Raw genomic sequence first — 11807 nt, 5'->3', positions numbered from 1 at the left:
TGCCAGGCCCTTCTTAAATAAACGCATTTCATATTTTATAATATATTGTAATATTAATGACGTCTGTGAGGAGAAGATTAAAAGATAGTCCTCACTTTAAGATAAAGATATAAAGATGAAAAAATAGATAGATATGTCAAGAACTTTTAGAGATTAGGTACTTGCCAAGTTTTCTTATTTCTTAAAGCTGGAGGTATACAGGATAACTTTCTGTATGAACTTCCCTCTCCGAAATAAAACCAAAAACAAAACATAAACGTTTCTTTTATTAACGCGCTTGTATTTATTTCCAAAGAGTTTGTTCATCTACACTGTTTAAAAGGCAACATTATTAAGTGCACTCCGGCAGAATATTTATAATAAAGCAGGTGGCATGTAACGTGAATAGCAAAGAATTTTAGATCAATAAACCAAAAGCGTCAGGTATTTCAGATGACGTCACGAACGCCATTTTTATGATCAGTTTACATAGCACAAGGCATTTTCTAATTTTCGAGTGGTTGGAGGGTAATATGATACCATTTGGCTGCTGTTCTTACGGATGTAATAATAGGGTAGGGATGGATAAGGTATTTTTTTACACTTATTAATTGTTTGAAACCAAATTCAACTTAGAATTTACTTTAAGCTTACGAGAAAAATTCTTTCGTTTCACACTTGATTATGTTTCGGCACACATGCATGATCTTATGAAGGCAAAATCACGTGCTGCAACATTTCCCGCCTTACAGTTAGTGCTACGAATACAGGCACCTCTTCAAAGAACTTAATTTTAGAATAGCTTCTGTCAGTATGAATTTATTGAAAATGCTGAACTCTTTATTATTGTTTCATACTTTGCTTATTTAGTGTGAAAACTAAAGTTAGCAGTTTGTAATGTTTCATTATCAATATATATATATATATATATATATTAAACTAGAATCCAAACTACAGTGACACATAGACGTATATATGTATATACAAATAACCTTTATTTCAAACATAAACAACTCATATATAAAATGAACTATAAAGAATTCTTAAAATATATAAACACTGTCAAAAATAGTGGAGTTTAACTATATTTAGGTGTTTCGTGTCAAAATTTTTTTGGACTGTTATGTATAATGCACATAAAACTCGATAAATTAAGTACACCGTAATACGTATCCTGTGACATGAAAATCCACGAATGATAGATGCAAACGTAGGGCGTTCAAGTTCTAACAGTGCAGTACAAAATATTTAGTGAAAAGTAGAATATAAAACATATCTAATGCTTCCAGTAAATACGCAGTCATTCTTGAACGTTATATAGTAAGTTATTATTAAGCGTAAACACTTATTATGCTTACTTAATAATTAAAGTTACATATAAAACTGTCTAAAGTTGCCCTCATATAATTGACGGGTTCATAGACAAGTAGTGAAGTTCATTGTTTTGTCGAACCTGATTAGAGTTACCACCTTTGAAGTGAGAAAACAAAATTGGCTTACCCTCTTCCTATACACACTTCAAACGTTGAATTACAGAACTAACTCAGGTACGTATAGTAATACACTGTATAAATATATACGGGGTGGTCAGAAATTATATTTCCTATTTTTTAAGTTTAATAATTAATTAATTAAGGAAATACGACCATTCATCTTGTAGACCAAATCAAATATTTTTTATTGACATGTTGCTATACTTTCTACGTGTACACCATAAATGGCTCTCATCACGTCTAACCAATAACCAAAACCAGGGACGGCTAGCGCAGATAGCCCTCGAGTAGCTTTGCGCGAAATTCAAAAAACAAACAAAAGCAATCAAATTACTATATCTTCTTGCAAGTTAACAACGATACGAGTATCCTGAGCTCAGTCATAACGTATTCAAACGCACTGAGCGACCAGCTGTGCCGTTTCAGAGCGAAGTTTGAGTTTGCAAGTACCATACTGTTGTACACCGCACTGAACAAGCAACCGCTATGCTGTAAAACCATGTTCTGTGTAGGGCTGCGACGATTATGGACTTTTGTAACCGGTTAATCTTTGCCTCGTAACCGAACCGTAACCCGTTAATCGTGTAATCATCACAGCCCTAGGAATTTGCGCGTGACGGCCGCACCGAACGTTAACAAAAACTCTAAAGGCTTTCAACAACAATAACAACAAAAATTCAACCAAACAAAAAGGCAAGCAGTTCGTAAAATCGCGATTGGCAAACATACCAATGTCAAGGTCAAATAATGGAATATTTACATGTCGATAATCGTATTGTTTTCCCTCGTTTATTTTTCTCGGAAAAAAAATCTTAAATTAACCGGTTAGGAAATCCGTAACCGGTTAAGAGCAGTAACCGAACCGTAACCAGTTAATCGTGTAATCGTCACAGCCCTAGTTCTGTGAAGGCTCTGCTTGTTTGTTGTTAAGCGCAAAAACTATACAATGGACTATCTGTGCTGTGTTCACCACTGATGTGGAAGCGCTACTTTTATCGTTAAAAGCTTTCAGACCTACCGCTGTGTCACTGGAAGTGTCTTGGGAAGACTTACTCTTTCGTATTTTCATTTCTACTAAGGCAGCTAATTATATTTCAGAAAGGTGTAGCCATTTCTTAATACTTTCACACTTCTAGGTAATAGATATAGTATAATACAGTTTTTAAACTGAAGGATACAAATAACAAACAGTACGTCTACTTATACAATAAAGTGTAAAAAAAGGCTATTAAAAATGAATTTATATATATATATATAATTCTGATTGAGACGTTGATATGAACTTAAATTAAATAGTGAATAGATATTTTCTAGTTTATGTTTAAAACTTGGCATGAATGTTCATTTCTACTTAACTTGTTCATCATTGAGCTCTTGTCATGATACGTACAGTTTTAACTGAATCTATGAAAGATGGCATCATGAAGAGAAATGAACCTTTCCATGAACATTGTGGTGATACCTGTGAGAAAGACGTGTTTTTGTTGGTTTTTATTTCTGTATTACCCTTCCCTCGAAAAAATTAGTTATGTAAATTTTTGACTTGTAATATTTCAATAAAGAGTAAATTTAAAAGTAAAATAGATGGCACTATATTTTGTTTTTAGAATTTCGCGCAAAGCTACACGAGGGCTATCTGCGCTAACTGTCCCTAATTCAGTGGAAGACTAGAGGGAATGGAGCTAGTCATCACCACCCACCGCCAACTCTTGAGCTACTCTACGAATAGCTACCAACGAATAGTGGGATTGACTGTCACTGTATAACGCCCCCACAGCAGAAAGGGCGATCATGTTAGGTGTGAGGGGGATTCGAACCCACGACCCTCAGATTACGAATCGAGGTGCCTTAACCACCTGGCCATGCCGGGTCCTGTAAGTTTATAAACTAAGTGTTGCCTATTTAAGCTACCTATACAGATACTAAATTAACATTTAAAGTTGAGGCCTTATTCTACACCATTAACAATTGTTTATTTCTTTGTTACAAAATCTCGTGCATTGCTACTCGAATATTTATCTGTGTATAGCCGTCTCTAGTTTTGAACTGAGTGATCGTTTAGCCCGCCAGTCTTTAGTTGTGACGAAAATGCCTTCCAATGGCTGAAAGCAAAATCTGAAGATTTATAATGGTAAGAACCAGTAGCTTTGTGCTTAACTACAAACAAACACTTAAAGTGGGCTAAACAAATAGAGTTTCCTATAGTTCCAGTATAGCCATTCCCATTTACGATGTCATCGTTAACGGATTTTGACAATAAACAAAATGATGTTTAATATTCTCACGAGTGGCGTCTTGTTTAGGCATGTTAACCCTTACAAATGATCTACCTTTGTCGAGACTACGCTGGACAGATCTCAAAAAGAATGTTTGCTCATATATTTTTACATTAGATTTACCCGGCATGGTCAGGTGGTTAAGGCAATCGACTCGTAATCTGAGGGTCAAGAGTTCGAATCCCTGCCACACCAAACATACTCCTCCTTTTAGTTGTGGGGGCGTTATAATGTTACGATCAATTCAACTATTCGTTGGTAAAAGAGTTGGCGGAGGGCGGTGATGACTAGCTGTCTTCCCTCTATTCTTACACCGCTAAATTAGGGACGGTTAGCGCAGATAGCCCTCGAGTAGCTTTGTGCGAAATTCAAACAAACAAACATTAGATTTAGTGAAATTTTTGGCAAGTGTCTTCGAATATAATTTTCAGCATTCTTCTACAATCCTGAAACAAAAGGCTAGACACATGTTGCTCTTTGACCTCATCTTTAACACCCAGAACGTTTATCAGGTGCAATTTCGGAATATTTTTGTTTTTTTGTTTCTGAATTTCGCGCAAAGCTACACGAGGGCTATCTGCACTAGCCGTCCCTAATTTAGCAGTGTAAGACTAGATGTAAGGCAGATAGTTATTCCCACCCACTACCAACTCGTTGAGCTACTCTTTTACCAACGAACAGTGGGATTGACCGTCACATTACCACGTCCTCACGGGTGGAAGGTCGAGCATATTTGGTGAGATGGGGATTTGAACCTGCGACCCTCAGAGTACGAGTCGAGTGCCTTAACCCTTCTACTTATCTAATCAACAATTTCATTCTTCCCCTGTATGTATGTATCGTATTCATCATATGTATGAAACTTCCAATAAGTAGTAATTACTGTTTTTAAACTTCAAAATATCAAGTTCAGTTATTCAAAGATGGCCTATTATTTTAGTCAATCATGTCCAATAATAATCTCGTGCATTTTTTAAAAGTTTATGCGTTTTAGAATACATAACTATATATGCCCAGTTTTGCCATTACCCAATGTTACTATATTTTACTTTCTGCAAATCACAAACATATGTAGCTTTCTTTCACCTAAAAACATACGTTAAACAGGAATAAAATTTTACTCTCAGTAATTCTGACAACAAATTTTTCTTTGAATAACACAGTGATGATTTGATAAATGGTTTTGGGTATGAAACTTTCAGTTTTATGAAATATGTAAAACCTCCCTGATAATTTTAATCAGTATTTATGTTTGAAACGTTGTAACAATACAAATAAAGTAATTGAATTGTATAGTAATCACGACTTTTATTAAAACAAATATTGTTTTTCAGAAATTCACTATAAAGATACGTTTCTGAAAACTGATTTTCATGCCTTAACTCTTATGTTAAGTTTATACATTAAAATTGACTTTTGGAAACAGATGTCACGCAATTCGTTTTATATTCAATGTAGGTTTTGGCGAAAGTACTTCTGTTAAAAACATGGGCGATGAAGTCTATTTCTGGCCATTTCCGTTTAACAGGCAAGTCTATTCAGTTACGGTTGGTTATTCTTTAATAAGAGACTTCCGTTTAACTTTCCAGCAGCTTTAAGTATATGTTAGTTACAGTAAATAAAACTTGGTTTTCACTTTGCTTAAAAAAACAAACGAATATCCCGGAAGATATATCATATCAGTCGATACATATTTGTAGAAGACATTTACTACTGTCAACTGATCAAGTAACACTGCACAACAAAGTTATTGGTCCTTGAACACTGTGGGTGCTCCTTATAGATGTTTGGCTACTGATCACGAAAATCACATCCAGATTTGCCCATCACGTACCGTTTCATCGAAATCTTTAGTTTTGCTGCAGGGCAACTGGAGTCCATCAATGCTTGCTGACTACTGTTGGACACTGCAACGTAATACACCGGACATTGAATACAAACGAAAATCAGGAGCAAAACACTTTTAATTATGTTGAACTTAATAGCGTAGTAGAAACATAAATGCAATTAAATACGTTATTGCCGGTAAATAGTTAACTGTCTATTTCTCAGAGTTCCCACGTGATGAAGCAAAACCAAAACTATATTTGTGCATACCCACCAGGTACCTGTCACAATCAGCAAAAACTTTTCAAAAAAATTGTTGTGCAGTGTAATCAATAAACGTACCCAAGTATAAATAATACAACTTGGAAAATTAGTAACTTAAATCACATTCTTAATGTGGCAATTACTAAAAAAGAATTATATTTAATTTTTTTATATTTCTTAATGTAAAATATTTTACGTTTCATTGTTCGTACCATGTACACCTTTTTATTTAAAAAAATAATTGAAAGAAATAGTCTAGGTGTTTATCTTTTAAATTTACACTTACTGTGGTTTTATATACATATATGTAATTATTTTCATGAAAACTGTAGCTGGGCTAAGATTTTCCTATGAAGTGAATAGCATTTCACGAGCTCAGGGCCTGGGTTTTCAGACAATCGACTCACAAGGCCTGGCATCCGTGTTTTCACACATGAAATGGTTAAACGTGACAAGGGTAGTGCATATACTGTGGAAGAGATGCTATTGTTTCGGTTATCTGTAAACTTTCTCAGTCTCATTTAGATTCTTTCCAAAATGCCTTTAGATTTTTGTGAAGGTCAGTTTCTCACACCAGAATTTGTCAACAATTAGAAAGTAGAGCTGCCAATTGTTTTGCACTCTCTTTGGCTTTATTTCTGGTTGATTTCTCGTAAAGATTGCTTCTTACTTTGTTTTTACATTATTTTCTGTATTATTTTTAGATCCACCTAGAGCCACATGTTCTGTTTTAATTTGGCATAACATTCCTTGTTTTCTTCCAGCTACTGCAGTTACTCTTTCTTCCTGTAAGGTAATTAGCGCATCTAAGAAACCACGGAATAGAAAATATGGTTAACTCTTGATGCTGTGACAATAGGATTTGTTTGTTTTTTTTGTACAGTTTTATGTTTTTCCCTGAAGGATGTACTAATTTATAATCTTCATAATGCTTATGTATCAAAGGCTTGAAATTCATACTATTAAAAATTATATTTTTTAGAAGCCAAAGAATATGAGAGTGCAGCGGGGAAACACACAGCTTGAACTTTAAAAAATGCTGACAAAACTTCTGCACCTAAGTTTAAACGTAATCTTACAAAAAATACAAGTGATAGAAGTTCGATGTGAGACCTGTGGACTGGAGGTACTAAGACCTCAGAGAATAATCTCTTCAGGAGACTCAGACTATTGCAAGCCGAGCTACTCCATCCCCAACCTTGGTTGTGCCACCCATGCCAGCTGAAGGAAATTAGAGGTACCATTGATGGGAAAAGAGTGTCAGCCAGAGTTGTCTTATCATCAACAGAAAGTACCTGATGATGAGGATTGTGACTCGTGTTGTAAAGAAAATTTCTCAGTTTGTTACGGTCACAGTAGTTCAGGAGTTCTTACAGAAGCGGAAAATATGTTTTCAGTAGAAATTCTTCACCCTGACACCCAGAGACAGACGTAATATGTTAGTTTGAACATCAAGTTTTCCAGGCATCATCGCTATCTGTATCCCTAACACTATGAGTGTCTTAAGCTGGTGTTGGGAGAGATGCCTCTGGAGGTATAATGTTTCCAATATCGCTATCGCTTCCCTGAGAGCAAGATGACGTATATTTTTCTTTCAGCGTTGAAGTCTCCAAATCAAATGTCGTTAGATTAAATCATTCCAAGCAGAATATCAAATGGATGCTTGCAAAGTTTGTCAATTCTGATAGAACTGACTAAGTTAAACCTAACCATACATCATGATAGTGTATAATAAAATACAGAAGAAATTGAGCGACTGTTTGCTGGGCATGCTCATGTTTGCCAAGAAATGTAAATTCCCGTGGAAGCTATGTTGATTTATTTCTTTTACAGATGTGTCATATTATTTGTAGAAATATGTTGAATGATTAAGATTTATTTTAGCTAACACATATGAATTTTGGTGTAAGCGTTTAGTCACTCTGGGGCCCGGCATGGCCAAGCGTGTTAAGGCGTGCGACTCGTAATCTGAAGGTCTCGGGTTCGTATCCCCATCCCGCCAAACATGCTCGCCCTTTCAGCCGTGGGGGCGTTATAATGTTACGGTCAATCCCACTATTCGTTGGTAAAAAAGTAGCCCAAGAGTCGGCGGTGGGTGGTGATGATTAGCTGCCTTCCCTCTAGTTACACTGCAAAATTAGGGACGGCTAGCACAGATAGCCCTCGAGTAGCTTTGTGCGAATTCAAAAACAAACAAACAAACTAGTCACTCTGGTGGATATGGTTGGAATTAAAAGCTTTGAAAGTAGTTAGAATGGTCAATTGGTTGAAAGTTGAATTCATAAAAGGAACTGTTATTTCACGCTTTTTGGACTGTTGGTTAGAGTTTCATGAAGTGATGTCCGCTTTACATCAGGTGATAACCACTTGATTTTTATAAATTTAGGATAGTTTGTTATTGTAATATTAATTGAAGTGAAGAGACGTTTATCACGTTTACTACTTAAGCTATTGAGCAGAATTTCATAAGCAATGCCTACAGGACATCGTACGATAGCTATTGTACAGTTTAGAGCAGTTTAAATTGGTAGATGTAATGACTAAGCTATCGACTGTTTGTACAAAAATAAATGAAGGTAAAAAATTAATGGGATGAAAGGGTATTCAACACACATTTTTTAATCAGTCAACTGGTGTTTCGTGGTAGCTAAAATATTTACATTTTGACATGCCTACAATTGATTAGTAGGATTTGTAATAAACCTGGATGTTAAAAGCTTTTGTGATTCTGGCTTTCTGAACATTCAGATGTAATTTTTAAATTAATATTAGCAAAATGGTTTGTGTAAAAAATCACTCGAGCCGTCTTGTGTATATGAATGCATAAAGTTAAAGTAGCATAGCATTTACTCACAAGCTTCTGAGACCTGTATGTGATTTGTACATGTGCAATGAAAGAGATGAGTTCTTTATTAACAATAATTACGAACCAAGCTGTGATAAGCCTTAGTGGAAAAATTATTGGTCCACTAGATTTCGTCTTCACTTATTCTCTTGTAGTGCTAGCTATAGTGGGTGAATGGACATATTGTGATGTTTCAGAAATCGGCATTTCTAACCATCTGAAGTGGAGAATTAGTTCACAGTTAAATAGTTTAGTTAGCCTGTGTTATTCTGAGTTATATTAGTGCATGCTGTAGCTCGTATCAGTGAATATTGATCCTGGTTGAAGGAACATATAGTTAAAAAAATCTTATTTATTTCGTGATACTAAGAGAGTAATTTTCATTGATTTTGAGATGACATCATAGTATTAGGTAATGTAGCTATTGAAAAGTAATAGTAAGAGCTCCATGGGTTGTCTAGTTACTATACTTAAAGTTCTTAGGCAGTCTGCAGACACTATATGATGACTTGTGATTCTGATATATATGGCATTATATATGTATAACTATATAAATTGATTATAAAGTCGTGCATTGTGTTCAAAGAACTATTGTACAGTAATGACAAGTGCATGAGATTGGTAGTCGCGAGGTTTGTTCCCCATAACTGCACATATTTAAACATTATTCATCTGCTCTTTTCATCAGTGACGTAAGGAAAACCCTGGAACTTGCAAAATATCTTGTGAAATACAGATGACTTTATGTGAAATGACGTCCGTGAACATTGATAGAAATGCCATTTTATCCAAATAAAGGCGCATTGCAAAAGTAAATACTATACATATAACATACTTTGGTGAATACAGGCAACTTCATGGTAACTTATATCCATGAACATCGATGGAAATGTTATTTTTCCATATAAACCTGATCTTTGTGATAGTTTCCTAGCCAGAAGTCTGCAATAGTTACGACAGAAAGTGTTTGTACCTCTGCGTCTTGAGTAGTTTTTTCCTCATAACTTAAAAAGTATCATAATTAGTATAATGAAAGTACAGTATATTATAAATATTATACTAACACGTATCTACATACATTTTTATGTAAATTAAACGACAAATAAACTGTTTATAAACAAATAATCAAACATAGAAATGGCAGAAAGTGTTCGTGCGTCTACTTTAATGGTCAGTTGTGTAGCCTTTCAGGTGAATTACTTGGCGCAATCTCTCCTCATAGTCCTCCATGATCGTTTGACAGTACTCGACTGGTATTTTCTTCCATTCTTCTTTACAGAAGACCTCCAACTCTTGCAAGTTTTCCGGATGACGCTGATGAATTCTGGTCTTCAACTCATGCCAAACGTTTTTAATTGGGTTGAGATCAGGTGACTGTGATGGCCACTCTAGAACGCTTATAGCCTTATATGGTTCTTTTGCAACCAGAATTGCACATATTTCAATGTGTGCTTAGGGTCATTGTCGTGCTGGAAGATCCAACGACCCCCAAGCCGCAAGTTCCGAGCATCATTCTTGATATAAGTGCCTAATATATCAACGTACTCTTCTTTTTTCATGATTCAGTTGACGCGGTGAAGGCTGCCTACACCAGAAGAGCTGAAGGAACCCCATAGCATGATCAAGCCACCTTCATGTTTAACTGTAGGGACGGTGTTCTTTGAACGATTTCGTTCCCCCTTCTTACGGAAAAATATAGCGGCCAAAAATTGTGGCCAAAAAGCTCGATTTTAGTCTCGTCTGACTAAAGAATACTCTTTTAATAGGTAAAGGGTTTATCTACATGCTTTCTTGCATACCTCAATCGTGCTTCTAAATAAACAGGCTTTAAATATGGAGTTCTACGAGGACGGCATGCTTTGAACCCAGAACAGCGTAACATGTTCGAAACTGTAGAGGTGCTTACTTCAACCCCAGTTTTCCTTACCCGTTTCTGTATGTCATTACGTGTTAAACGAGGGTTCCTACTAACTTCTCTGAGAACATTCCTCTTGGTTATATCTGGAATTTTGGTGAGGCGTCCGAAACGAGGGAGGTTAGCAGTTGATCCTGTAAGCTTAAACTTGGCAATTATGCTTTGAACAATAGATTTCGGCACATTAAGTTGTGTAGCAATACTTGAAAGAGACACACGAGGCTTGTATTTTACAATAATTCGTTTTTTTTTTTTAATCACTGGACAGTTGTTTCCTGTTCGTCATGATGACCAAGCAGATAATGACGGAGACGGCGTTAACTTGTCGGGAGTACATTTTTTGCTTGCTAAATTCTAATAATTATGAGCCCAGTGTCTAGGTCCGGAATATAATGTAGTTTATTCGCCAAACTAAAATTTGTCGGGAATATCAGTTTTTTTCACACATTCTGAAATGTACGAACACTTTCTGCTTCTCCCATTTTTGGTTATTTGTTTATAGACAGTTTATTTGTCGTTTAATTTACATAAAATATTATGCAGATGTGTGATAGTATAATATTTATAATATATTACACTTCTATTAGCCTTCTCGTGATATGATACTTTTTAAGTTATGAGCAAAAAACCACTCGAGACGCAGGGGGTACGAACACTTTCTGTCGTAACTGTAGGTTCATTTTAGATGCTTGTGGTAGCCAAACTTGTTTAACGTTGTAGCAAATAATGTTTTTGGCTTCAAATAATACAGATACAGAATATAACTGAGCATGTCAAGTTGCTGAGGTTGTGGATAATGTGTTGTCAAAGAAGTGTGTGGTAATGTTTACCACTGACAGAGCATATATACTGCCCACTGGGCCAGCTACTTTGACAATATTGGCGTGATAATGAAAGAAACCATATAATACATCCACTTTTACTGGATGCAGGTGTTTTTCATCATTCCCACATGGATTTGCAGTTGTCCAGTTTTGCAATTCCATGTATGAGTAACTCCATGAAGCATGAAGTATATCTCTTCAATCTAAATTACAATGAAAATAAATTAGATTCAAGTTGAACATTGATCATCTAACCAAATAATGTCAAGATGAGCCTTACGGTCTGTCTTTTTAATTACTATAAAACTCTGATCTTTTATGGGAATTGATGCAATGTAATTCACAGAGCTTTGTAAACAGTGCTACGTGAGATGCCAGTTATAT

At 35.5% G+C, this 11807-nt stretch overlaps 1 long non-coding RNA gene across 1 annotated transcript; it reads left to right on the top strand.

Moving 5' to 3' along the window:
* The first annotated feature begins 447 nt into the window (after nt 1-447).
* LOC143225059 (uncharacterized) lies at nt 448-5276 on the top strand. The gene is made up of 3 exons (XR_013013593.1): nt 448-554; nt 1441-1526; nt 5207-5276. It is a non-coding gene; the product is annotated as an uncharacterized LOC143225059 (long non-coding RNA).
* The last annotated feature ends 6531 nt before the right edge of the window (nt 5277-11807 follow it).

This window comes from Tachypleus tridentatus, chromosome 9 (assembly GCF_004210375.1).
Source record: "Tachypleus tridentatus isolate NWPU-2018 chromosome 9, ASM421037v1, whole genome shotgun sequence".
In the NCBI taxonomy this organism is placed as follows: domain Eukaryota; kingdom Metazoa; phylum Arthropoda; class Merostomata; order Xiphosura; family Limulidae; genus Tachypleus; species Tachypleus tridentatus.
Note: the sequence above shows the minus strand (reverse complement) of the source record. Positions and strands in the feature narration are given on the sequence as shown.